Here is a 25625-nt window from a genome sequence, read left to right on the forward strand (position 1 = left end):
GAGATTTTGTATTATGGAATCTTGCACATTAGGTCCAAGGTGATATTATGTATTGTCATATTTTTTATTTCTTAAAGATCGAATGAACTCACGTCATTCAAACCAACACGATTTGCTAATTATTATTTACATAAATGACAGAATAATTTAAACTCAGTGATGCCTGCCCCCAAACACATACTGTGCAACATACTGTGCATTTTTCAGGGAATTTTCCAGTGTGTAGCTTTTTATAATATCTTCCAATGCTCTGCAATATGTTAGTGCTGGTATAGGATACACAAAACACATAATAAATAATCCATTTTTGTGATTTTATAGAGTACCATTTTTTATTTGCCTATTTGCAGCTTTTTTTTAGAATCTTAAAAAGTAGGGGCAGCAAAAGATTATGTGTGAGCCAGTGTATGCTAAAATGCATGCTGACATTTAGCATCAGCAATAATTGTAGCCTGTTGCTTTTTCTCCAGTCTTTGCTCAGTCACACGGCACAAATAAAATGGCAACTCCCCTATGTAGTTTGCCATAATGATGTGAGTGGATTATCCAGCTTTATCCTTGCCCTACACTGGAAATAAATAAAGCTAATGATGTCCCACTGGTCCAGTCAGATACTGCGATGCCATGTTGTTCATCACTTTTGGAATACTTCAAGCTACTTTCAGATTGTCTTTTGTCCTTTAGCACTAATTGTTCTTTCCCAAAGTTTCTTGCTAATCCATTCGGATGAACATACTAAAAGGACACATACTTCCTTATTTTAAGGAATCTGCACATGATTCTTCGCTACAGGAAGGATGGCATTGTATCACGCAGTGTGTTACGAAATAGCGTGTTAAGAAATCTTAAGAAAGTTTCTAGTATGTGACTTAATATGTTATGATCTTTGTGACTGTCCCAGGTCTGTAACTTTCTTTGAACTCCTGGCTGAGGTTCTTAGATATGTTTGTGGTTTCTGCTCCTGAATATTTTATTAATCTTGGGTTGCAGGTCTCCTCAGAATCAGTGGCCTAAATGCACTTTGGCAGATTTTCTACTTGGCTAAGCATAGATTGCTGTTCAGATATTTTACAGGTTAAAGTGTGACAGGCTAAACACAAGCATTTTTGGGTATTTTGCAAGTATTAGCTAGAGATTCTGTTGTTGAGAAAATAAGGTGCCTACTGAAGTCTATGATTGATGTGAGAGATTTACTATTTAACCAGTGAGTTACTTTTCTAATTTGAAATTAACCAGACAACTCTTCAGCCAACAGACATCCCTAAAAGTGACAAAGATTAAGTAGTTGGTTTATCCTGACTGCATCATGCTGTATAGTGGGAAAACTGGCCATGTCAATTCTGTCAATTCTGTTTTTGGGAATCAGGCAATCAGCATGGAAATCTATGAGAAATCCATCAAAAAATAGTAACCAAAGCTTTAGATAGAACTATGGGCCCTGAAGCAGTGAAACAGCAATGCTAAACACTACACCAAACTGCTAATCAAGTGCAAAGTATAGACTGAAATTTAAGCATAGCAAACCCGTATATAGGCTTAGCTTGTTTTGCTAACTGTTTATCTCTTGCCAAATATACTTTGTTAATATACTTTGACTTTAATTGAATTTTAATTAAAGTATAAGTTCTCATTTTCTTTTCTTTTTTCCTCTAGCAGAAGCTGTTAGCTAAATACACAAGCTGCTAACACACTATAAAAGTAAGTGACGTGATATACGGCTAAGTACGGTGACCCATACTCAGAATTCGTTCTCTGCATTTAACGCTTGCAAAGTGCACACACACAGCAGTGAACACACACACCGGGAACACACACCCGGAGCAGTGGGCAGCTATTTATGCTGCGGCGCCCGGTGAGCAGTTGGGGGGGCCGGTGCCTTGAGAGTCAAACTCTCTAACGATTAGGTCACGACTTCCCCATTAGGCCACGACTAATGGAGACTTATAACACACTTACTTATACAGGACGTATAAAGGCTATGGTATAAAATTCAGGGAAAATATTTTTCTTATCTGGATAAAAAAATAAAGTAGAAAATAACACTTTTCGAACAGGGAAAGACATTGACAGGCTAAATTGCACAGTTGACATATCATAAGGGCTAAATATTGTGTTTTGTCTAGAAATGTGGTTGAATCATAGGAAAGTGCCACTTAACTGCTTTTTTTTGCTATGTTCATATTTTGACTTAATATCGTATTATTTTTAAATATCTCATTTAATAACTCAGGATCATAATATTTCAAATTCAAGACTGCATATCAATTAACTTCATTTTGAAAGTTCATTATCTCATTCATTTTTTTGATCAACAGGAACAAGTTATACAATATTAGCGTATAATTCCAGAATGTTTTTATGAACTAATTCATCTGGGAAATGACTTAAATCCTTTCAATTGAACTATCTTTAGAAGCAGAAAGTGCAGGAGGGAAAGGGTTAATTCTTTGCTGCTGAAGATTTATTTCACAAGTAAAAAGGTCATCCCTTGGCGTCTTGTACATTTCTGCCATTTCTGTGATAAGCTGGAAACAGATTCGAAATCCAAAAGGGCTTCTTCGTTTCCCGATTCAGAACACTGGGCATCTCTATAGTGTCACCAATTGTTTCAAGAATGAGCATTTGTTATTGTGTGTAACTACATTTAATGGCGCTGATACACAGACATGATTTTATGCTTAACATGAATGAATTGCTCTACAATAATGAGGATAATGACAACACATAATCTTCACCAGATGCGGTGAAATATTGATTTACCATTTGTAAAGTGCTGGATATGTGCTTTATGAAGCATGTGAGGTATCAGAATGGATGTGGATATTATCAGCTCAGCTAATAAAGTATCTCACAAGAAATAGACAAAATGATGACCAAAGGCATTGATCCAATACAATTTCAAGACAGATCACATATCTGTCTACTGCTCATTATGATCATTGTTGATTAGTTCTAGTGCTTCAGATGCCATTTACTCAAAATGATAAACTAGAGCTCCATTCTTTCTGTCAGTTAGAGAAGCTACATCCCACCATCCATTAAACCGTCAAGAAATAGGTTGTTTATGAGCATCTGGGTTGATATTTTTAGCTTGGTGTCTTTGCTTGGACAGCTTCCTGTGTGGTGTGTGGCTGTTTTAGTGGTTTTAAAGAGAGAGCGAAAATCATTTTGCCTCCATTTCTGAGAACATAACCCACATTTCGGTTTCACCTCTAGAACTTTGTTCAGGCATGATAAATGGATTTGGAGCTTTGGGACTCGAAGGTTGTATGCATTAAACTCAGAGTAGGAGTACTAATCTAGGGTTGGTTTTGCTTGCTTCCTGGGAATTATGATATTGTTGGTGCATTTGTTGATTGAATGCGGGTGATTCTCATTTTTTGGCAATCACAGAGGTGGACAAATTATATAATCATTAGCTAGCCCATAGGACAAGAGAAATGTCCAATGTTCTGCCAAGTCCCTTGTTGTGCTTGTCTATAATTTCAATTAACTAAGGAAAAACACGGGCGCTAATGTAATTGAACTCAAAGAGCTAACTATGTGCATTAACACAGACTGTGGAAAATAAGTGTCTGCTTGAATCTCAGAGGGAAAACCTCATGTAGTCCAAGTTTTAGCTATGGTGTCTTCTCTTCACAGTAAATAAAGGCATTGTTTATATCAAATTAGTTAGTTTATTTTGCCTTGATATAGTGTCTGGTGGGGGGCACGGTGGCTTAGTGGTTAGCACGTTCGCCTCACACCTCCAGGGTTGGGGGTTCGATTCCCACCTCCGCCTTGTGTGTGTGGAGTTTGCATGTTCTCCCCGTGCCTCGGGGGTTTCCTCCGGGTACTCCGGTTTCCTCCCCCGGTCCAAAGACATGCATGGTACTGTAGGTTGATTGGCATCTCTGGAAAATTGTCCGTAGTGTGTGATTGCGTGAGTGAATGAGAGTGTGTGTGTGTGCCCTGCGATGGGTTGGCACTCCGTCCAGGGTGTATCCTGTCTTGATGCCCAATGACGCCTGAGACAGGCACAGGCTCCCCGTGACCCGAGGTAGTTCGGATAAGCGGTAGAAGATGAATGAATAGTGTCTGGTCGTGTGATATCATCACATCATGACTTCTTCAATTAACATTCGTCTTACACGAGTACACATATCGTAGACGCTAATGTAGCACTAATAGCTAATATATTCACAGGCAGGAGTTTAAAAGAAAAAAAAATCTTGTGTTTGCAATTCAACCAGTTCTGTTAGTTTTATATACAAAAAAGTGACTAATTTATATGCCTTGTAAAAATAGTTCCTCCCAACTACAATGTCATATTCTCTTCTCAGTTTGCACGATTTGGAAGAGGTCACGTGCACTAGAACATCAAGAGAAAAAATATTAAACAACTGGACTGTAAATTCTGTAAACATATTAAACTGTAGAATGTCAGACTTAATAGTTAAAAATTAAACACAATCCTTTTAAATTGTGTACATGATTGTTTAATGAGTGTAAATAGTTATGAACAACCAAATAATCATTAAGCATTGTATTTACTGCTACCGAAGCAAAGCCAAAGCAAAAGCCAAACCCAAACCCAACAAAATCCTTTAACCCTTGTATGATGTTCGTAGTTTTGATACTCAGCCAGTGTTCGTGGGTCTGCTGGACCCACTGCATTTTTGGGTTTTATATATGGTTAATAGCATATATGGTTAATATTTGCATATATTTATAGCATATATGGTTAATATTTGCCCTTTACCTTTATTACATCACTCATCTTCTACCGCTTATCCGAACTACCTCGGGTCACTATCTCAGGCGTCATCGGGCATCAAGGCAGGATACACCCTGGACGGAGTGCCAACCCATCGCAGGGCGCACACACACACACACACACACACACACACACACACACACACACACTACAGACACACACACACACACTACAGACAATTTTCCATAGCTGCCAATCAACCTACCATGCATGTCTTTGGACCGGGGGAGGAAACCGGAGTACCCGGAGGAAACCCCCGAGGCACGGGGAGAACATGCAAACTCCACACACACAAGGTGGAGGCGGGAATCGAACCCCGACCCTGGAGGTGTGAGGCGAACGTGCTAACCACTAAGCCACCGTGTCCCCCTTATTACATCACATTTTTTATTTAAAGTGCTACTCGTTTTTTGTTGATTTTTTAATAAAATGTAATAAAAAAAGAAAATCAAATTTAATGAAGTTATGAGTGGAAAAAAATCAACAAATTTACAAGGAAGCAAAGTTTTTCAAAACTATTGATGTTTATGAATATGGGTCCCACAGACCCGAACAACATACAAGGGTTAACAGGGTGAATGACTGTATGCTAATAAACAGAGCGGTGGAGGAGCAGGGTTTGACCCTGCATCAATCCTGAGCTTGGATTAATCTCTGACTAAGGTTTCACATGTTCTCCTGATGTAGCGTTGGTCGAGGTTCTTTGATTTCCTCCCATCTTTCAAAAGAAAATGTCAGGTGGTACATAGGTACAGTATATTCAAGTAAATACTTTCATTACAGGAGTGGTTTGCCAAACATTTTAGAATTACAGTGGCTATTTTAACGTATATTGAGTGTATTAAAAATCAGCAGAAAATGACTTCACTATATAGAGATTTTTGTTATTACTGTGCCGTTGGAACACCAGCGTCAAATTAATTTGTAGTGGTAAGTCCGTTAGTTTGTATTCTGGATTTGATTCTTTTATATTTGGATAGCAGGATTAAATAAGCTTTAGTAGCTCCTGCAATTCATCCAAAAAAGCTTCTCAGGGACATTTCAGATAAGCACCAGCTGGACAAATCTCAGGCCATGTCCTGTCCAAACAAACTCTCTTTTCTATCGATTTCATACAAAAAAACATCAATACCTTGCCACCAGCGTGGAGGTCAGACAGCCCTAAAATGAACAGAACCCTGTGTTCTCATGATTCCCTCATAGTTTGGCAGCGACTATCGATTTCTAATACACTTCACATATCTTTGCAGGCCTCAACAAGCCACTTGCTAAAGCCCTGGTAAGTACTGTATATGCTAGCTACCATTCGCTGTCAGGCCACTGAGACAGAACTGACAGCCACAGCGTATAAACTTAAAAAATACAGCCATGTTACTTCACTCTGTTAATTCAACACCTGTCTTAAAATTTTATGACAAGCGTGATGCTGTTGTTTTTAGGATTTGGCCTGCTAGCAAGTTCTCAGGTCTGATTAAATGCTCATCCACTGTGAATCACACATGCAAAATAGTAGACTTTTGCTAAGATGTTTGATGCTAAAAAAAAGCACAAAAATTTGCAAATATTTTTCGACATAAAAAGATCACAAAAGCTTTGCAAAATCCTGAAGGCACTGGTACAGGGAATAGTTTGTCTCACTCACTCACTCATTTTCTACCGCTTATCCGAACTACCTCGGGTCACGGGGAGCCTCAGGCATCATCGGGCATCAAGGCAGGATACACCCTGGACGGAGTGCCAACCCATCACAGGGCACACACACACTCTCATTCACTCACGCAATCACACACTACGGACAATTTTCCAAAGATGCCAATCAACCTACCATGCATGTCTTTGGACCGGGGGAGGAAACCGGAGTACCCAGAGGAAACCCCCGAGGCACGGGGAGAACATGCAAAGGCCACACACACAAGGCGGAGGCGGGAATTGAACCCCCAACCCTGGAGGTGTGAGGCGAACGTGCTAACCACTAAGCCACCGTGCCCCCTAGTTTGTCTCACATTATTCTTATTATTATGCCATCAATTTGTATTCATGTTTCAGTGTCCATCTATTGCTAGATATTAGATTTTAGCTTCAAATTAAAATCTCTACTAAGCACGATAAACAACAACTCTGACTGATTGCTGAGAGAAAAAAATCCTTCAATAACACTCATGCAAGCAAACATATGTGACAAGCTCACTACTTTTATCATGGTATAGTTAAATAGTCCTACAGATATAAAAGTGTGACTTTTGCATACCATTCAATCCTCCATTTGAGGACTACGTTTGTCCTCAAGAGTAAGATTTTACGCCTCGAAAACCAGGCTATGAAATACAACACGATACAGAGGCTCCGTACATACATGCTTGTCAGAGCCTTGAGGATCTGCTGGGATTTTCATGTGTAGAATTTTATTCAGAGTTTATTGTATTCAGAGTGTTGCAAATATCAAAACATATCCAGTGAGCAAGTGGTCTACGGACAGAAAAGCCTTGTTGACGGGAAATCGATAGTAACAAAAATAACAACTCTGAAATCGTGGCAAGCAGAAAAGCATCTCAGGTTACACAACACCTCACACAATGAGGTAACTGGAGGTACAAAAACTATAAAAATCAATTAGGTTTGTCAATCAAAAACCTCTAAACAGATTTAGAGGGGGTGCAGGGGTGGTTGTTATATACAATTTTGGGCTCATGGACCTAATGAGTGGTGGCCAAACATGCTGATCTTTAAGAAAACCTCTTGACATGTCCCTGTGATAAGTGTCCACCTAGGGCTTTGTTTATTGGCCTGTTGCTGATGAAGAGCTTGCTCTCCCTCAGGTCAGTCCTGTCCTGATAACCTCTTCTTTATCTCAGCTGCAGCTCTGAGATGTTTTCGCTGCTAGGAATCCCACCCTCATTTATCAATGGTGGCTGAATGTGTAGCACTAGCATGAAAAAAATTAAAAAAAAAAAGCCACATTGCCAAAGTGCGTTGATTGAATTTATTCACTTTAGAATTAATGGTAACAAAAAACTCTGGCGTTAAACTCTCGATTTTTTGATAGCATCAAATTGATTTACAGCAACATGTTTTTCAGTACGGTTGTATTTACTACACCATATACGATAACTGTTTAATGCTTTTTTCGTAAGCAATTCGTCTGATTTCGAACAATAAATATCGGATTATTTTTCTTTTACTACGTAATATGAAAAGCTTACATCTTTCAACAAATTTGGAAGTGTGAGAAAGTTGTTTGTTCACACAAACAGAAACATCAGCCAAATCTCAAATGTGTCTCTGTTGGATATTTTGGATCAAGGGTGTCAGCGGTGCTTACATGAAAATCTGCTCAAAAAACAGGTCAACTTTCACCTAGATAAAGAAAAGGTAAAGTAAAAGTAACCACAATTCAGTGTCCTTTCTCTTTCAACAAGTTGACTATCAAGTTGACAAGTTGACACAAGCTGTATTTTATTCACGTTTTTTAATCACAGTCTGATGGCTGCTTTAGCTGAAAAAGCAGAAAAGCTCTTCGGGTATCATCCTTACCCGAATAACTTTAAAAGAGCCAAAAATCATAAAATGCTGTTTAAACTGTAGATGTTGGCAGCTTGGTTGGTTATATAAATAACGCAACAATGAAATTTAACGATACATTTGATTTTTTGAAACATCAAATCGTTACAGTTAAGAAAAGAAAGGGAAGCGAAATGAAATATAGAGAACGAGTTTGGTAGAAGGGTCTCTGGTGGTTTATGGATTAGCACATTTTCCACACATCTCCAGGGCTGGGGATATGATTCCTATCTTCGCCATGCATACACAGAGTTAGTATGTTCACTCTATGCTTCGGTGGAGTTTGCATGTTCTCCCCATGCTTCAGCAAACATGCACAGTGGGCTGATTTTTATCTCCTAGATTGTCTGTAGGGTGGGAATGTGTGTGTGTGTGGGGGTGTTTTAATGGGCCCTGAGATGGGTTGGCACCCTGTGACCTTGTTGTAGGATAAGCGTTATGGATGCATTGAGCCTGTTGGATGGCTTGCAAGATGGAGGCACTTCAAATTTACGATTGTATTCAGAACTTTACCAATTTCTTGTTAATAAGGATATTCTATAGAAATCTACTCATGCCTCCTGGTGGTCCAGCAGCAGGCTCTCACACTCTCATTGCTGCCTGGGTTCGATTCCCGATCAGTGAGCTAGTCCAAGGAGCTAACTTTCAGTGCTGGTCCCAAGTCGAGGTAAAGTCGAAGAGGAAGCAGCCGAAAGACCAATAACAACTATAGACAATCATACACAATCTAAGGGGCTTTTTACACCTGGTCACTTCATGCCTTTCCTGTGATCCGATAGCTATCCGATCGTAAAAAGACCAGGTCTAAATGCCCTCTGAAACGTTTTCGAGACGAATATAAATCCGATCGTTCAAACCACTTCAGGAGGTGGTCTGGGACGCATTTCAGATGAAACCGGACAGGTGTAAATGAATGTGGTTGTTCAAGCCACATACATCAGCGCTATACTCCTCCCAAACGGAAGTACGTCATTCGCAGGTGACTCACGAGTCCTGCATCGCGCCAGAAACAAATGACATGGACGACACCCAGGCACTTATTGCTCTTTGGAGCGATGAAAGCGTCCAACAAAAGCTTTGTAAAACATATACAGTAGAAACAAAACCGCATACACCAAAGCATGTTCCATTTCATTTACCCCGGAAATGAGGTAAAATATATGTGCATTTTGGGCGGGAGTAGAAAGATCGAATCGATATCTGATTCGCCGAGACGCATTTATGTGGCCTAATGTAAATGGAACAGTTTTAACAAATCAGATAGCTATCGGATCAGAGAAAACACATGAAGTGACCAGGTGTAAAAAAGCCCTAATATATAATCTAATACACATCATATTAGATGTAACAGCCCCATTCTAAAAAATCTCAATAGAACTGACTTGGTGTTTATGCTGCATTTCTACAATATGGTAAACATACAGTAAAACCTCTAGACATGACAGTATCTACTTGATACTGTAATTTAGTTTCATGCTTATCCTCCCAGCCATGATGTAAATGTCATTTGAACATTAGGATGTTCAGAGTTAGGACATTTTGCTAATTTGATGAGCACGTTGCCATACGGTGCATATCGTTATGATGCTGACAGGTTTAACTAATTCATCTTTAGATTTTTTTCTCCAGGAAGATCTTTTCCATCATTCAAACTAATAGTCCATAAAAAAAAGTGCGAGACCAGAAGATTCTTGAAACGCAAGGCTTATATTTCTCCGTATACACTCTCACACGTTTCTTTACCCAGAGTCTGGGGTGATTCCAACAAATCCAAAGCTGACATATTCTTAATTAATGTTTAATCCAAGCCAGTGTTTTGCAAATTGCTATATTTAAACTTCAGAATTAGCACAGATGACTATTTGTGCCCTAGTTCTTTACACATATCTTAAACCAGTATGAATTCTTCTCTATGTTATTCTTTAGAGAAGCCTCATTTTGTTTAGCATTACGGATATACTGTAGATAGCAGTAATTAATGAAATAATTCCAATCAATATGTGCTTCAGCTACTGCCAGAGCCCTTTTTTCGCCCCGCTGACATTTATCATGTTAAGTGCAACCAATTAATTTGCACTGCCATTAATTTCAACACAAGAAGGTCTAATTTGCCGGAATGATCCATCAGACACAAAATTGTGCAGAGTATAACAGATTATACTTCACACACTTGAGCGCTGTTTATTATGTAGTGTGAAACCTGCTATATTTCATATTGGGTGCAGCCTTGACAGTTTTATTCTAATATCTAACATGTGCATTATACTGTAGCTTATCACAAGCTTGCTACAATACAATACAATACAATACAATACACTAAAGTAGTGAAATGCCATATTGTTAGGTGCATTATTAAGTTTATATTATATTGCACTTAAATGGGGGGAACGGTGGCTTAGTGGTTAGCACGTTTGCCTCACACCTCCAGGGTTGGGGTTTCGATTCCCGCCTCCGCCTTGTGTGTGTGGAGTTTGCATGTTCTCCCCGTGCCTCGGGGGTTTCCTCCGGGTACTCCGGTTTCCTCCCCGGTCCAAAGACATGCATGGTAGGTTGATTTGCATCTCTGGAAAATTGTCCATAGTGTGTGATTGCGTGAGTGAATGAGAGTGTGTGTGTGTGTGTGTGTGTGTGCCCTGCGATGGGTTGGCACTCTGTCCAGGGTGTATCCTGCCTTGATGCCCGATGACGCCTGAGATAGGCACAGGCTCCCCGTGACCCGAGGTAGTTCGGAGAAGCGGTAGAAAATGAATGAGTGAATGCAATTAATTGTGTTTCAGGTTTTATAAATATATTAGATTTAATTTTTATATTATCGTATAAAATGTATAAAAGTTTCTGAATGAACTTTTATACATTATATTTGAAATGTTTTTCTTTCTTTCTTTCTTTCTTTCTTTTTATTTTTGATTTAAAAAAAAATATTAAAAAAAAATTACCCAAAAATATATATTTCGATAAAAAAAAATACCAAAAAATATATTCCCTTTCTTTCTTTCTTTCTTTCTTTCTTTCTTTCTTTTGTTGTTAGATTATTATTTTAAATACAACTAAGTCTCCATTTTTTTGTGCCTAATAAATGCACAGCTTGGTGAAAGATGGAGGTAATGTTGATACAGCCACACCTCCACTCCCGGGAACAGTGCTATTAATATTGTTTGTTTTTGTTGCACCCATTTCGTCACGGTTGGTAAAAAAGGAAACAAAAAGTAGGACACATGCAGCTCACCGACCAGAGTAACATCTCTTACATCAGCCCAGGTGTGTGAAGCCAGTATTCCTAAGTCTCCTAAAAGAGCTGCACACTGACAGTCGCCTGAGGCTGAGACAATTTTGCTGTCCTCTTGAAATAAATGAAAGAACGGATTAAGGTCATTGGGTCCTTCATCTTTATTATTATTACTTTTTTTTGTGGGTGAACATTACATAATTCTGATGATTCCACAGTAAAACTTCATTTTATAGAATAGTGCAGGTTTTTTTTATTAGCTTTAGTTTGAATACTAAGCAGAAATGCTTCATTTCTGTTTCTATCTTTGGAACGTTGTAATGCTGAAAAGCCCAGCAGACAAACTGGTGAACACGGTGATCCATTGAGGACAGACTTAAGACTCTTAAGGTCGGTTTTTTACTCAATCCTCTAAAATAACTCTGTTTTTATTTTTCTATTTCCAGCTGATCCCAGCATGTCAGAGATAAAGGTTCTGAGCTAACTGCTGGAGTGAAGCGAGTCAGATCAGCTCTGTCATAAGAGCTCTCACTCTTTTGATCAAGATGTTAAGGAGGTGGTTGGAGTAAGGTGAGGAGCTTCCAAGCCAAGAAAGTCAGGAAGCAAAGATTAAGACACAAAAAATAAAAAAAAGAGAGAGAGAGAGAGAGAGAGAGAGAGAGAGCGATAGAGAGACAGTGCTGTAGAGCTTGTACATGCATTATTTAGTAATTTATTTATTTGTTATTATTTATGTTTTTTTTATTTTTTTTATTCAGTAATATTTTGGTATGTTTTTTTAGGCTGATTCCTATAGAATTAACCAAATACATAATTTAATTTCTGTTATTTTTTATTATTATTTTTTTTATTTTTAAAGTAACGATTCATTTTATTTTGTATTATTTTTGTTCCACTTTTATGGATTTTATAGGACATTTATTCTATATGTATCGTTGCTGTCTGTTGTGAAGTTTTCACACTTGACCACTCATTTTTTTCTTTTACTCACTTTTACTAACTTTAATACATTTGAATACATTAAGTGAATTTATCACACAGATTTATTTATACATAAATAAACTTTAAAATTATACTTTGAAAGGAAACTGTAAACTGTAAATTACGTGTAATGGTTCTTGTTTTATAACGTACGGTTCTTGTAGGATTTCTTCTTTCTAAAATTCATTCGTTGGACGTAACAGTACATAGTGAACAGTGAAAATGTTGGTAGTAGTAGATTAGTGTTAGTTGGGAAGCAGCTCTAGATCCATAATGAGCAAACCAGTGTCAAGTAAAAAACTCCTTCAGATGACGTCGGGACAAAACCATGTCTCAGAATAGAACCCATGGTCTTCCGGAAAACAATGGATATTGAAATAAGGCATAAACAACAGCTCATCTTAGGCTCTCTAAACACTGATACAGTTTGGTTTTGATTGACAGAATGATGAGTGTGAACGGCCAATCACACTTCTGTGGTGGTACATGCCCCCAATCTCATTCCCATATTTATCCTCCACCTTGTTTTTCATTCATTTCATCACTCCCTCATTTGCTTATTCATTAATATTCCCTTCTTCTTATATTTATGATCTAATTTCCTTTCTTTTCTAATTCGTGTTCTTCCTCCCTCCCTTTCTCTCCTCCTCACTCATATATTTACATACTCCCTCCTCTCTTACTCCCTTCCTCATTCACTCACACTATCCACACTCTCACCTGCACTTACTGTTCATTAGGCCTGTAATGTATGCTTTATTGCTTTTGCCAAAGGACATTTAAGCCGAGCCCAAGATCTCTCCAGCACAAGTCCATCACAACCTTTAGAAAGAAAACTAGTCTTACATTCTTCACTTGAAGGTCTGAGTCACATCTCACATCTTGTATATTTCTCCCCTTTATTAGTACAGAGTATATTTCTGAATTAGATCATTCTTCTCATGTTTCAAGGTTCACATAACAAATTGTAATATTATAACGTAGAATGCGGTGGTGGAATAATAATAACAGCAATCTTGTAATTTATACGTTATTATCGCAGTACTAATAGCAATTATGCGATTTTAACCCATCAGTAGAGTCATGTACCTTGAAACCCTTGAGTCAAAGGCGTTATTATCTACAATTTCAGAGAGCAGCTATAAAAACGTGTACTTTAAAGGATTTGTTATAAAGCAGTGGATAAGTAAAAGCATATTATTGCTCTAATATTCTATTTTGGCTGCTACCTGATGTAATTCATGGCTTATAAAATATAAGGCAGATTATGGAATGTTCTAAAGCTAGCATCTATTACTAAATAAGCTGGTGCTACTCTTTACAATTTTCAGCCCAAATCTTCAGACAAAAAAATCACTAAATAATTATCTGTGAGCTGAGATCGTTGGTCTTAGCGCAAGACCACTGGCTGCAGATTTACTTGCTATTGAGACCAAATACAGCCGATAAAAAAGGTCTCGCATTGTCAAACATTTTGAATCAAAAGTTGTAACTGTTGCTATGATGCTCATAAAACTCATAAAGCTCTTAAAAGCTACCAAAACTTTCAGGATGGCTAGAAACACATTAGCAGGAAATGCAAAACTTAAACAAAACATAGGGCCCTGACCTCAATGCCACTAACACCTTTGGACTGAACTGGAACATTGAACTGGAACATTGACTACGTGCCAGAACATGTCACTTGACATCAATGTCAATGATCTCACTAAAGCTCTTGTAGCTGAATGAACACAATTCCCTACAGACATGTGCTAATATTCTAGTGTAAAGCCTTCCCAGAAGAGTGGAGCTTATAATAACAGCAAAACAAGCTCATATGAGTGTGATTAAACGTTTGGTTAAATAGCGTACATTGTAAAGACACATTTCTTATCAAACATATTAAATTTGTTGGTAGTAGGGTAGTGTGTTGTTAGCGGAGTCAGTTGGAATAAATGCCTTTGGGATTTTCATTCCTAATCTTACATAATACCCATGGACAGGTCATTTTGACGTATGAGAAGAATTTATACTAGTTCAATTTCCTTCACAAGCCCAAATCACACTAACTGATAACATAAAAAAGCTATTTTCTTTCATCGCAAGTGGTTATGCATCGCTAGGTAACAAAACCTGCCAGGTGAACAATTTGCTAATTAGCATTACATAGCTAGCTGGTATTTTGTTTATTTACTTATTTAGTTTTTTAATTCTCAATACTGGGACATTAGCGAACAAGTACTTCAGGTTCAGGTTACATCGTAGAAGGTACCCTTGCAGAACCAAGTCTTGGTATGTAGTCCACTGTCAAATTATTGATTGCCAGCATAGTAGGAGAAACAATACTGACATTCAAAACACACTATAATGTATGTATTAGCCATTTTACATATTATTATAATTACTGGTAAAAAATACACTACACTTTCATTCTGATTGATTCATTTTCAGACATGAATTTGGATGAAATGTTAGGTAGTCTGTAAATAAGTTGTATATTTTAACCAGAAGCTAATTAGTTTAGCCCTGTCAAAGCTAAAGCTCTGCTTATAAACACATGGGTAATTCATTCATGAAGGCAATCGTGAGTAGCTGGTCATGCTCGGCTGGGTTTAAGTGTTTATAATGAGAATGGAGTGATAGGCCAAGTGTTTGTAGGTAGCAAAGCTAAAACGGCTTTCCAGTGGAGCGATCCAGTGGTGTAACATGACTAAGTGAGATTCAATAAAAGACTAAGATGGGATTGGCAGGAACAGGGTTTGTAATAGCAACTGGCTAAATTAGACTGAAGAGTGTAATTAGACTAAGGATGTTCATTGACTGAGAAAAAGAAAGAGCACAAATTGGGCCTGGGTGTAAGCCCAAATTAGTTTTCGCAAAGTAGAAAATGGCTGTTTTGTGTTTTTTCTTAGATTATGGCACACTGTATGCTCAAAAGTATGTGCACACCTGATTTTCATAAGTGGGTCTTCACCAAACTTTTGCCACAAAGTTGGACACAAATAATAGTCTAGAACAGGGGTTCTTCATTCATTCATTCATCTTCTACCGCTTATCCGAACTACTACGGGTCACGGGGAGCCTGTGCCTATCTCAGGCGTCATTGGGCATCAAGGCAGGATACACCCTGGACGGAGTGCCAACCCATCGCAGGGCACACACACACACTCATTCACTCACGCAATCACACACTAGGCACAATTTTCCAGAGATGCCAATCAACCTACCATGCATGTCTTTGGACTGGAGGAGGAAACCGGAGTACCCAGAGGAAACCCCCGAGGCACGGGGATAACATGCAAACTCCACACACACAAGGTGGAGGTGGGAATCGAACCCCGACCCTGGAGGTGTGAGGCGAACGTGCTAACCACTAAGCCACCGTGCCCCCAACAGGGTTCTCAAAATCCTTATTCAAAGGTCTAAATCTATATTTTCATCAATGCCAAAGGTCCAGAACAACTGGTTATTACAAAACTAACTGTTTTAATAAACATGCATAACATGCATAACAAATCAATACAATTTCTTTTTGGAAAAAAATAAAGTGCCTTTTGTATTCAAAATACATTAGTGGCAAAATGATTAATTAAAGTTTTATCATTTTTTAAGAACAAAACACAACAAGAAGAAGGCCAAAAGTAACATAATGCAAATGACAGAGCAGTCTGCTATCTCCACTAAACACTCCTTGACTTTCTCTGCATCAGAGATCGGCTTCCTGTTTTTTGCCTAGTACCCAGGCCACTCAGAAAGATGCTTCTGTAGCTCTCTCTTGCTGTGTCAGAGCTCTCACAAACAAATTATATGTTGATTCATATGAAGACTTTAGCTGTCATAGTTTTGCTGTCCTTTCCTCTGTATTTTGTGGATATTACCGTTCAAAATGTCTGTGTTTTGTTTCATAGTGGCGTTTGACATTTCCACTCTTCACGACTCCAACTGTCTTGTTACAAATCAAACAGAGCGTCTTCGTGCTGGATTGGGGCAAAATAAATGAATACCTTTCTGTATTCTGAATCTTTGAAAACTCAAATCCGATTATGTCAAATGCCATGACAACAATGTCATGGAGGAAAAATTTTAATATCTAGCCTTTGCTTTCATTTCAGCCCATCTCCAAAAAGACATAAAAAAAAAAAAAACTAAACATTGGCACCTGAAGCCGATTGGTCACAAATCCTCATGTCTTTAAATCAAAATCCTTTCCTAAAAAGTGGAGCTCATTATATCATTTAAAAAAGGACTAAATCTGGATGCCCATGGACCTCATATGAATGTGATTGGACAGGTGTTCATAAACCTTTGGCAATATACACTCTAAGTCATATTTCTTCTAAAACGTACTACTGTACATTTGTTAGCAGTTAGTCAACTGTTGTCAGTAGAAAGACATTGTATAAATGGGTTCAGGGTTTTTATGCATAACCTTTCATATACTAATTGTTTTTGGCATCCATTCCAGTTTAATTTGGACGACAGTACTGTAAGGTTAAAACCCTTACAAATACCTATTACAAGACTGCTGCTGCCTATCGTATGTGTCTTTAAGTCTGGGTAAGAGTTTTCCTTATATCATTACCATTATATCATCTATGAGACTTAATGTATAATGTACTGCATTAACTGACCCTAATAGTTTATTGTCAAGCTATTGATATTACCTTTTAGCCTCCCGTCTAATATCTCTGGTTGCTAGGAAGTGGATAATCCGTAGTATGTGATGCATTCCTACATGCAAAATGTGTACAGGACTAAAAGCAGAAAAGCGATATTGACAGTATTATAGTTATTTATACAAGCTGTCACTGTATGGTAAGTTGCAGCCACATTTGCATGCGTATTTACGGTCTAAAATGACAATTTGTTATATTAGAAAGTCACAAAATATTCCGGTTATACATAATATATTCTAGTCACTGCTTCATGCAATGCAATAAATTTAGCAAAGATCATATACATGTAACATTTACAGGTCTATTCCAAAACAGACACTTATAATAAATAATCTGGAGTAGTTTAGAGAGCTACTAGCTGATATTTGTCACTTTTTTAAAAATCGGCTACGAGTACGAATGCACAAAACTGCCCATGTGTCATGTAGCTGCTTTCTACAGTCTGTATCCTGTCTTTGACTCATAGTCATAAGCAGAGGAAACAAGAGAGGGGAGTTTTTATATATTTATCTCTTTCATTTTCATCTCTATTATCTTGATTTCTGTGGGGCAGCAAAACAGCGTTTTCTTCTTTCCCTTAAGATATCCCAATCTTTCTCCTCATTGCTAGGTACCTCTTTTATTTGTAGGGGATAAAGCAAATGCTTTGTAGTACCAATTAGACTACACCTGGGTTTCAGGGGCAATAACAATAAATTCCCATGAAACCTGATCAGATATATGGAGGGAAGAATTTATAAGGCAATAGCCTACTTCTAAATGTACAAACAAACTCATTACTCTCAGTAGGTACTGTACAGAGACATTAATCCCAAACTTCTTATCACTACACTACGAGTGTACTGTTAATATTACATATGCTTCCGCTCAAGCCATTTTTCATGGTCGGAATGTATCCTCTTGTCATGCAGCATGCTGTTCAGCTTATACTGATACCTTTTTAAGAGATATACAGTGGTGTGAAAAAGTGTTGGCCCCTTCCTGATTTTTATTTTTTATTTTTTGAGTTTGTCCCATTTTAATGTTTTAGATCATCAAACAAATTTCATTCATTTTTCATTTTCATTCATTCATTTTCTACCGCTTATCCGAACTACCTCGGGTCACAGGGATCTCAGGCGTCATCGGGCATCAAGCAGGATACACCCTGGAGGAGTGCCAACCCATCGCAGGGCACACACACACTCTCTCATTCACTCATGCACTCACACACTACAGACACACTACCCAACCCTGGAGGTGTGAGGCGAACGTGCTAAACACTAAGCCACCGTGCCCCTAAACACAACATGCAGTTTTTAAATAAAGGTTTTTATTATTAAAAAAACATAATCCAAACCCACATGGCCCTGTGTAAAAAAATGGATAAAAGAGCATAAAGAATCGTCTCAGATTTGCCAGAAAACATCTTGATGATCCACAAGACTTTTGGGAAAATACTCTGTTGACTGACGAGACAAAAGTTTTGTCTCTTTTTGGAAGTTGTGTGTCCCATTACATCTGGACGTAAAAATAGTAACACTGCATTTCAGAAAAAAGAACATCATACCAACAGTAAAATATGGTGGCGGTTGTGTGATGGTCTGGGGCTGTTTTGCTGCTTCAGGACCTGGAAGATTTGCTGTGATAAATGGAACCATGAATTCTGCTGGCTACCAAAATGATTAACACAGCTTCATAATTACCTAGTCAACGTATGTCATCTAACGAATGCTACTGGTTAGCTTCATAGCTTGATAATGCGAGGTCCGGCTAGTTTTTTTAGGTTCTCAGGTTTATCTGTTTGTTAAGGATTATGTATAAGATTATATCTTTTCTGTATCTAATTTGATATGACAAAGAATTTCAAAGTGGAGATGTAGAAATCACAGGCGTGCTTTAAACTGTAAATCTTAAACCTGAAGCAGTGAAGTCGCCTCAGGTGGATAGGAGGAGGCTCCTTTCATGATTTGATATCTGAGTGAGGGGAAGTCAAGCGGAAAGTGCGGCATGACAAGCCAAGTCCGAGGCGAGCAGATTGCTACATCCCTAGGTGTTCTAGGTCTGCAACATCAAGAAGAGATGTCTAATCTAGATGAGCACTTTGCATGGGCAGTCGTGTCATGCCTCAGCCATGCAATGTATTATAGAATTGTTCAACAATGTGTGTTGTCATGAATACTTTATTAAAGCCTATACCTATGTACCAGGGGTTATAATAATATCACTAATATTGTGCAATCAAAAGGAATTACTTACTGTATTAACCTGAGCCCATGGGTAACAAATGCAAGGCATGAGTCTATTTAAATGAAATATTTCCTCAATAATGTGTGATTTTACACGCTCATACTTGGTGTTAATGCTTCTTTGTGGAGCCTGTGAAATGCGTATATGAAATGCCACACGAGTGCAACTTTAATACTTGGAGTCACTTGAGGCAGTTAAGAGGTTTGTAGAGATTTCCCCAAACACTGCTGGCTTCTGTGAGTTCAACAGCTGACCTAGCTGCCATAAGTTGTTAGTCTCCAATGCTGAACTGAAAAGATTCCCACTCTACTTTTTCCCCTTTTTCTTCTCAATTTGCCCACAAGCCAATTTCCACCTACAAGCCAGCTCTTCTCATCATACACCAGAACCAACCAGGAAGGGTGAGCTCTTAGACGTGCTTCCTCTGAGACACGTGCAGCCACATCTTTCTGAAACTCATTGTTACGTGTCACTGTGATTGACAGGGCAGGTTAGCGAAAGAATAACCCTTATCATGCCACTTCATCAAACAGTCTTGACTCTTTTTGTTTCTGGTTTGCTTTTCACATGGAGCTTGGTTTTCAGTGCTAATAGCAAGAAGCCTTGTTTCACATAGACATTACTAACCTGTTAACAGGTCTGCTTCTCAATAAAACACATTTCTAGATGCACCTTAACAAAATAGCGGTCTGGAAATGTTGCAGTGTGCTCTATTGAGACTTAGCTGGGTGATTTACAGATCTAATGGGTTTTAATCTGAATAAGCAATACATCACCTTCCACTGATTATGCTCCTTTTGACAGAAATGTTCCCATAGCAATAAAATAACAGGAAACCCTGAAATCTGGGGAAAATGTTTCAAAAGAATAGATTAGGGGTTCATCTTCTTGTTCTTCTTGTTCTTCTTGTTCTTCTTCTTCTTCTTCTTATTCTTATTATTATTATTATTAGTAGTAGTAGTAGTAGTAGTAGTAGTAGTAGCAAATTTAGAGCAATTTAAAACCACCGTTTTAGTTTCACCTGTTTTTTAGAAGGTTCATTTCTACTTCCATTTCCACATGGGACGATTTTTTTTGGGAAAAGGATGTATTGGGCAAGTAAGGAACCCCATGTAGGTTTTAATATAGGATATAAGATCAATAGATCTAGAACAAATCTCTGTGGTCCTTTTGTGAGTACTATAACAGCATGCTTCACCCAATTTAAACAGCTAGCATGGATAATATAGCATGGCCTGTATTAGACAATGTACTTTTAAAGACCTTAAAGAAGGAGTCTCCAGTGCTAATATCTAAGAGTCAAAATGTTCCATCATGGAAAATTCGTTAGTCTAGAAGGATTCACACTTTTCTGGTAAAATGACAAGCTGAATATTTTTGCATTATTAACCAAGAGGTATCAGGAAAGAGGTCAGGAAACCAGAATGCTCTTGTAAAGTGTTAAAAAGAATGAACTTTGTGGACATTCCATAGCATTAAATGTACAGTATGATGATGTGCTGTTAAGTAATTAATATTATAACTTTAGCAAATTGTTGTTGTATAAATGGAATAAAACACTCTGGAAGGTCCTGTTATTAAAATATAATCAACATTAAGGTGATAAGAGTACCAGTTAGGAAGTCGTGGTTTAAGCGGTTAAGGCTTTGGGGTGTAGATTGGAGGATTGGGGTTCAAGCTGCTGCTGTTGGGCCATTTAGCAAGGCCCTTAACCCTCTCTATCATGGCTCAACCTGTGCTCTGACCCCAACCTCCAAAGTTGGGATATGTGAAGAAAGAATTTTACTGTGCTGTAATATATATATATATATATATATATATATATATATATATATATATATATATATGTGTGTAATATATATGTGTGTGTGTAACAAAATAAAAGCTTCTATCCTGTCCACAGTTTCATGTTAGGCTACATCTCACTAACACTTTTTATTGCTTACTTGTAGTATTTGAAGTATCTGTAGTCATTTTTTTTAAACTATTTACTTCAACATTTCATAATTCCTAAGTAGAATATACTTTCTGAGATCAAATATCATATTTGTATAGTGGATTCTCTTCTAAATTATGAAGATGCCATCATCCCAACATAGAAACCTTTTGTCAAGAACCTATGTCACATGACAGCTATATTTTGACAAAATTGATCATTTTGCATGTAAATTTGGCAGGACACGGGATCACAGCTATCCCCATGTGACACATTTACTGACAGTACAGTCATGTTGTTATAGCCGTACACCTGCAGTGTGACCACACGCTGCTATTAACATTGCACATGAAGGTGTGTTACCATGGCAATGAGCGACGTAGATGAGAAGAGTGTGAGATTTCCATTTTTCTAGAAAACTAGAATGAACTGAATGAGATGTAAGAGGAGCTTAAAATGCTCACGGTTCTCTTATAGCTTCGCAAGCAGACAATCCACTCAATTTGAGCGGTTGCACATGCAATACAGTGATACCATCATTGACCATCATAATCTGCACATTCTAGATCAAAGAGACTTTAATACAGTTATTACATAAGCGTCATGAAGACACTTCCAGTTACTGGGTCACTCATATGATTTGTGTCTTATTTGATTTGTTGCTTGCAAAATTGCCTTTCTAACTTTTAACACCATATGTTGCTGTAACCCAGGAAGTGGTCAGGAATTTAGGGCTACTGAGAAAATATTTAGGCTTAAGATACACTTTCTTTAGATCACACTGGAACATAAAACTAATACCGTATTTTCCGCACTATAAGGCGCACCTAAAAGCTTTAAATTTTCTCAAAAATCGGCCGTGCGCCTAATAATCCGGTGCGCCTTCTGTGTGCACTGAGTTCCAAAAATCTGTAAAAATGTTGTTGTGCGACTTTGGTAAGCGCTCCGCTTGATTGACTGTCGGATCATTTCCCTCTGACACAGGGATGTAATACATACACTACGTACGCTGGCAGCGATAAACCAATCAGAGAACATTACGTAATATGTACAGTACGTACGCTTACCTCCGCCACGCCTCCGGTAGGTATACTACCGGTATGTTGCAAAACAACATTTGTTTCTTCCTAACCATTATGCGCTCCACACTCCAGTCCAGTAGGTGGCGGTAAATGCACCTTAAGTTGGTTTGCCATCCACCAATAAAAATCAGAAGAAGAAGAAGAAGACAACATTTGTTTGTCTAAGGACCCCCGAAAATGGCACCAGTGAAGAGACATGCTTACGAGGCACAATTCAAACTACAGGCTATCAGTTACGCGGTTGTAAATGGGAATAGAGCAGCTGCGAAAGATTTCAACATCAATGAATCTATGGTTCAGAAGTGGAGGAAGCAAGAAAATGAACTGTGCCAAGTTAAGAAGACACAGTAGATGAGGACTTTGATGGATTTGTGGGAGAAGATTGATTAAAAAATAATGTGTGTGTATTTTTAAATAGTAGAATAAAGTTCAACTAAACTCACTGTTTTGCTTCCGTTACCTTTTTTGTAGACCATATGTTTTAGCATGCACCTTATAATACGGTGCGCCTTATGTATGGGTTAAGTACAGAAATAGACCCCGTAATTGACACTGCGCCTTATAATTCGGTGCGCTTTATAGTGCGGAAAATACTGTATTATCAAATGACAATTTTAAACAATCTGATATCTAATCTTATCATGGAAATGTTATTTAAAATGAATGAACAGACAGACGGATGGACAGAAGTTTCTTATTTTAAAAATGGCTTGCTCCTTAATCTTCAAAAGAATTGTGATAATAGTCAAAATTTCTGTTTTTGTTTGGAAATAAAATAATTAAAATCTGGAATCTGGAAAAAAAAAAGTTCATCATGTGTATTTAATTAAATTTTTATTTTTTTGTAATTTATCTTTATTTATATTGTATTTATTTTAGTTAATTGTATTATTTTATTTTGAATGTCAATCAATTTGATTTCATTTTATAATTGGATTATTTTATAATTTTATTTCACTTTTTTCCATCATTTTCTTTTAGCATATTCAACCACTGTCAATCGCAGTTTTTACTTACTCACACTCACACTCACACACACACACACACACATCAATCTGTTATCTGAAGAGATGCCAACATTTCCAGTTTGGCTGTAGCATTTACATTTATTGACTCATTTCTACACTGATTTGGGAGACGCCTGAATGCTGAGCTTTTATGCTTTGCGAGATAAAAAAAAAAGCTGTCAGACAAAATGTGAATAAATTTCACTTGGCAGAAAAAAGTACTTAACTGAAGGGGAAAGGACACGGGACGTGGAGGATGTGTATGCACGTCTGGTAGCAGTTAGATTCACTTTGTGCCTGGATTATCTGGCTGAACTTTGTCCTGTGGATTCATGAGCCTTCATCTTAAGAGCTAAAAGAAAACAAGAAAGCGAGACAAAATCAGCTGTCTTATTCAAAGATGTACAGCATGCTAGGATTTTTGTGGAAAAAAAATCCACTTTTTTGCTTCTTATTTGCCTACCAGAATTTGCATGTAAGTAATGTTGCCAGCTCTGTATTTATTAAAAAATAAATAAAATCCACCGCACGCTTTTCTTTTTTTTTTTTTTGAAAAGTAATTAATTTTCAATGTAATTAATTTCTAAAGCTTGCAGCAACACCAGCATCTTGTAGCAACAATCCAGCAATGCAATCCTACACCTATTTGTTTGTTAAATTGAGAAGGTTGGCGTATTCAAACATCTGCTGTCTGTTCATGCAAAACCTCCAGGCGTTATCTTCCTTCCCTTTTTGCTTTCCCAATATTTATTCAGATAACATGCCTGTATATCAGAAATGTATTATCAGAACTTGAAGGTAATAAACATAGTGTTCCTTATTCATGGCTCTTTTTTGGTGGCCATGTTGATATTGTGTCAGGGTACAGTAACTTGTCCTTTTTTTTTTTTTGACTCTGCTAAGGAATAGCCTCTGGATTGACAAGCTAGTGTTGACCTTTATGTGTTTTCGAGAGGCCCTTCATGCTTGATCAGCCAATAGAAAATGCACTGCACCTCTCGTCTGTTTGGTCTGTGTCCTGTTGCCTTGACCTCTTTTTACTGATGCGTGCATTCTCATCTGAGGGAGTTGTTCACCAGTGGCCTTATCATGTGCCAGTCAATATGCATTTATGTGGGTATAGGAATGCAAATATACATTCAAGGGGTTCAGACTTTTTTTGTTTGTTTGTTTGGTTTGAAATGTATTTATGCATATCATGTATTTTCTCCTATCCAAAGTGGCCCATTCATGATTCCTAGGAAGCTCCATAAATTGCTTTTTTTATTGGCCATGCATTGGATTTGACAGGCTATATTCACTTTAATAATCACACTTGTATATCCAATGAGCTTCAGTTCTGTCTGTTCCACAAGAACAATCCCTCAAACACCCCAATTACCCTAAAAAAACTATATTTAGCTGTTGTCACACCGGAGGAGGAAGACAGAAGGAAGGCAGGATAGCTTCAAATGAATAGGGTTTAATAAATAATAAACATACATATAACAAGAACAAAGACAAAAACTAAACAGGACAAGGGACGAGGATACGCTGACGATACATAAACAATACACTGACGTTACACTGACAATACACTGACGATGATTCCATGGTTATATATACATAAGCATTGGCATTATATAGATATAGACATTGGCATGGTTATATAGACATAAGTAGTATTAGAGTAGTAGAAGTAAACAAAGGCGGGGCAGACACGTGACACGGAACATACACAAACCCACATGGCCAAAAGTCCTGACATCTGTCTCATTTTGGTGAGCTTATATCCTCAGATTCACGTTCTTACCTGAAAGGATTTGAACCCTGGTGTGATTTTCTGCTATTGTTACTGTAGCGTCTGGTACAAGTCATTTAGAATTCATATCCTAGGCACCCTAAACTTCGGCATCTACTCTTCAATCAACCAATGAGCAACCCAGTTTTACGATTTTATTGAGGGCCACATTCCACAGTGTCACACACACCTGGCTCCAGGAGGTCTGGGATCCTACACAAAGACCAGATAAGACCACGCTGTTTCTCTGATTGAACTCATAGGGACCTCAACCAGACACACACATACACGCGCACACACACACACACACACACACACACTCCCCTGCAAACGCATACACACGCACACACACACACACAACACAATGGGACATTCCCTTTACTAATAAAACAAGTACATAAGATACTCTAAG

At 37.9% G+C, this 25625-nt stretch overlaps 1 protein-coding gene across 1 annotated transcript in view; it reads left to right on the top strand.

Moving 5' to 3' along the window:
* LOC132837926 (metabotropic glutamate receptor 7) overlaps window positions 1-25625 on the top strand; it is a 218721-nt gene that overhangs the window by 2065 nt on the left and 191031 nt on the right. The gene's annotated exons all lie outside the window — the stretch shown is intronic.

The sequence above is a fragment of the Tachysurus vachellii genome, chromosome 22 (genome assembly GCF_030014155.1).
Source record: "Tachysurus vachellii isolate PV-2020 chromosome 22, HZAU_Pvac_v1, whole genome shotgun sequence".
Lineage (NCBI taxonomy): Eukaryota > Metazoa > Chordata > Actinopteri > Siluriformes > Bagridae > Tachysurus > Tachysurus vachellii.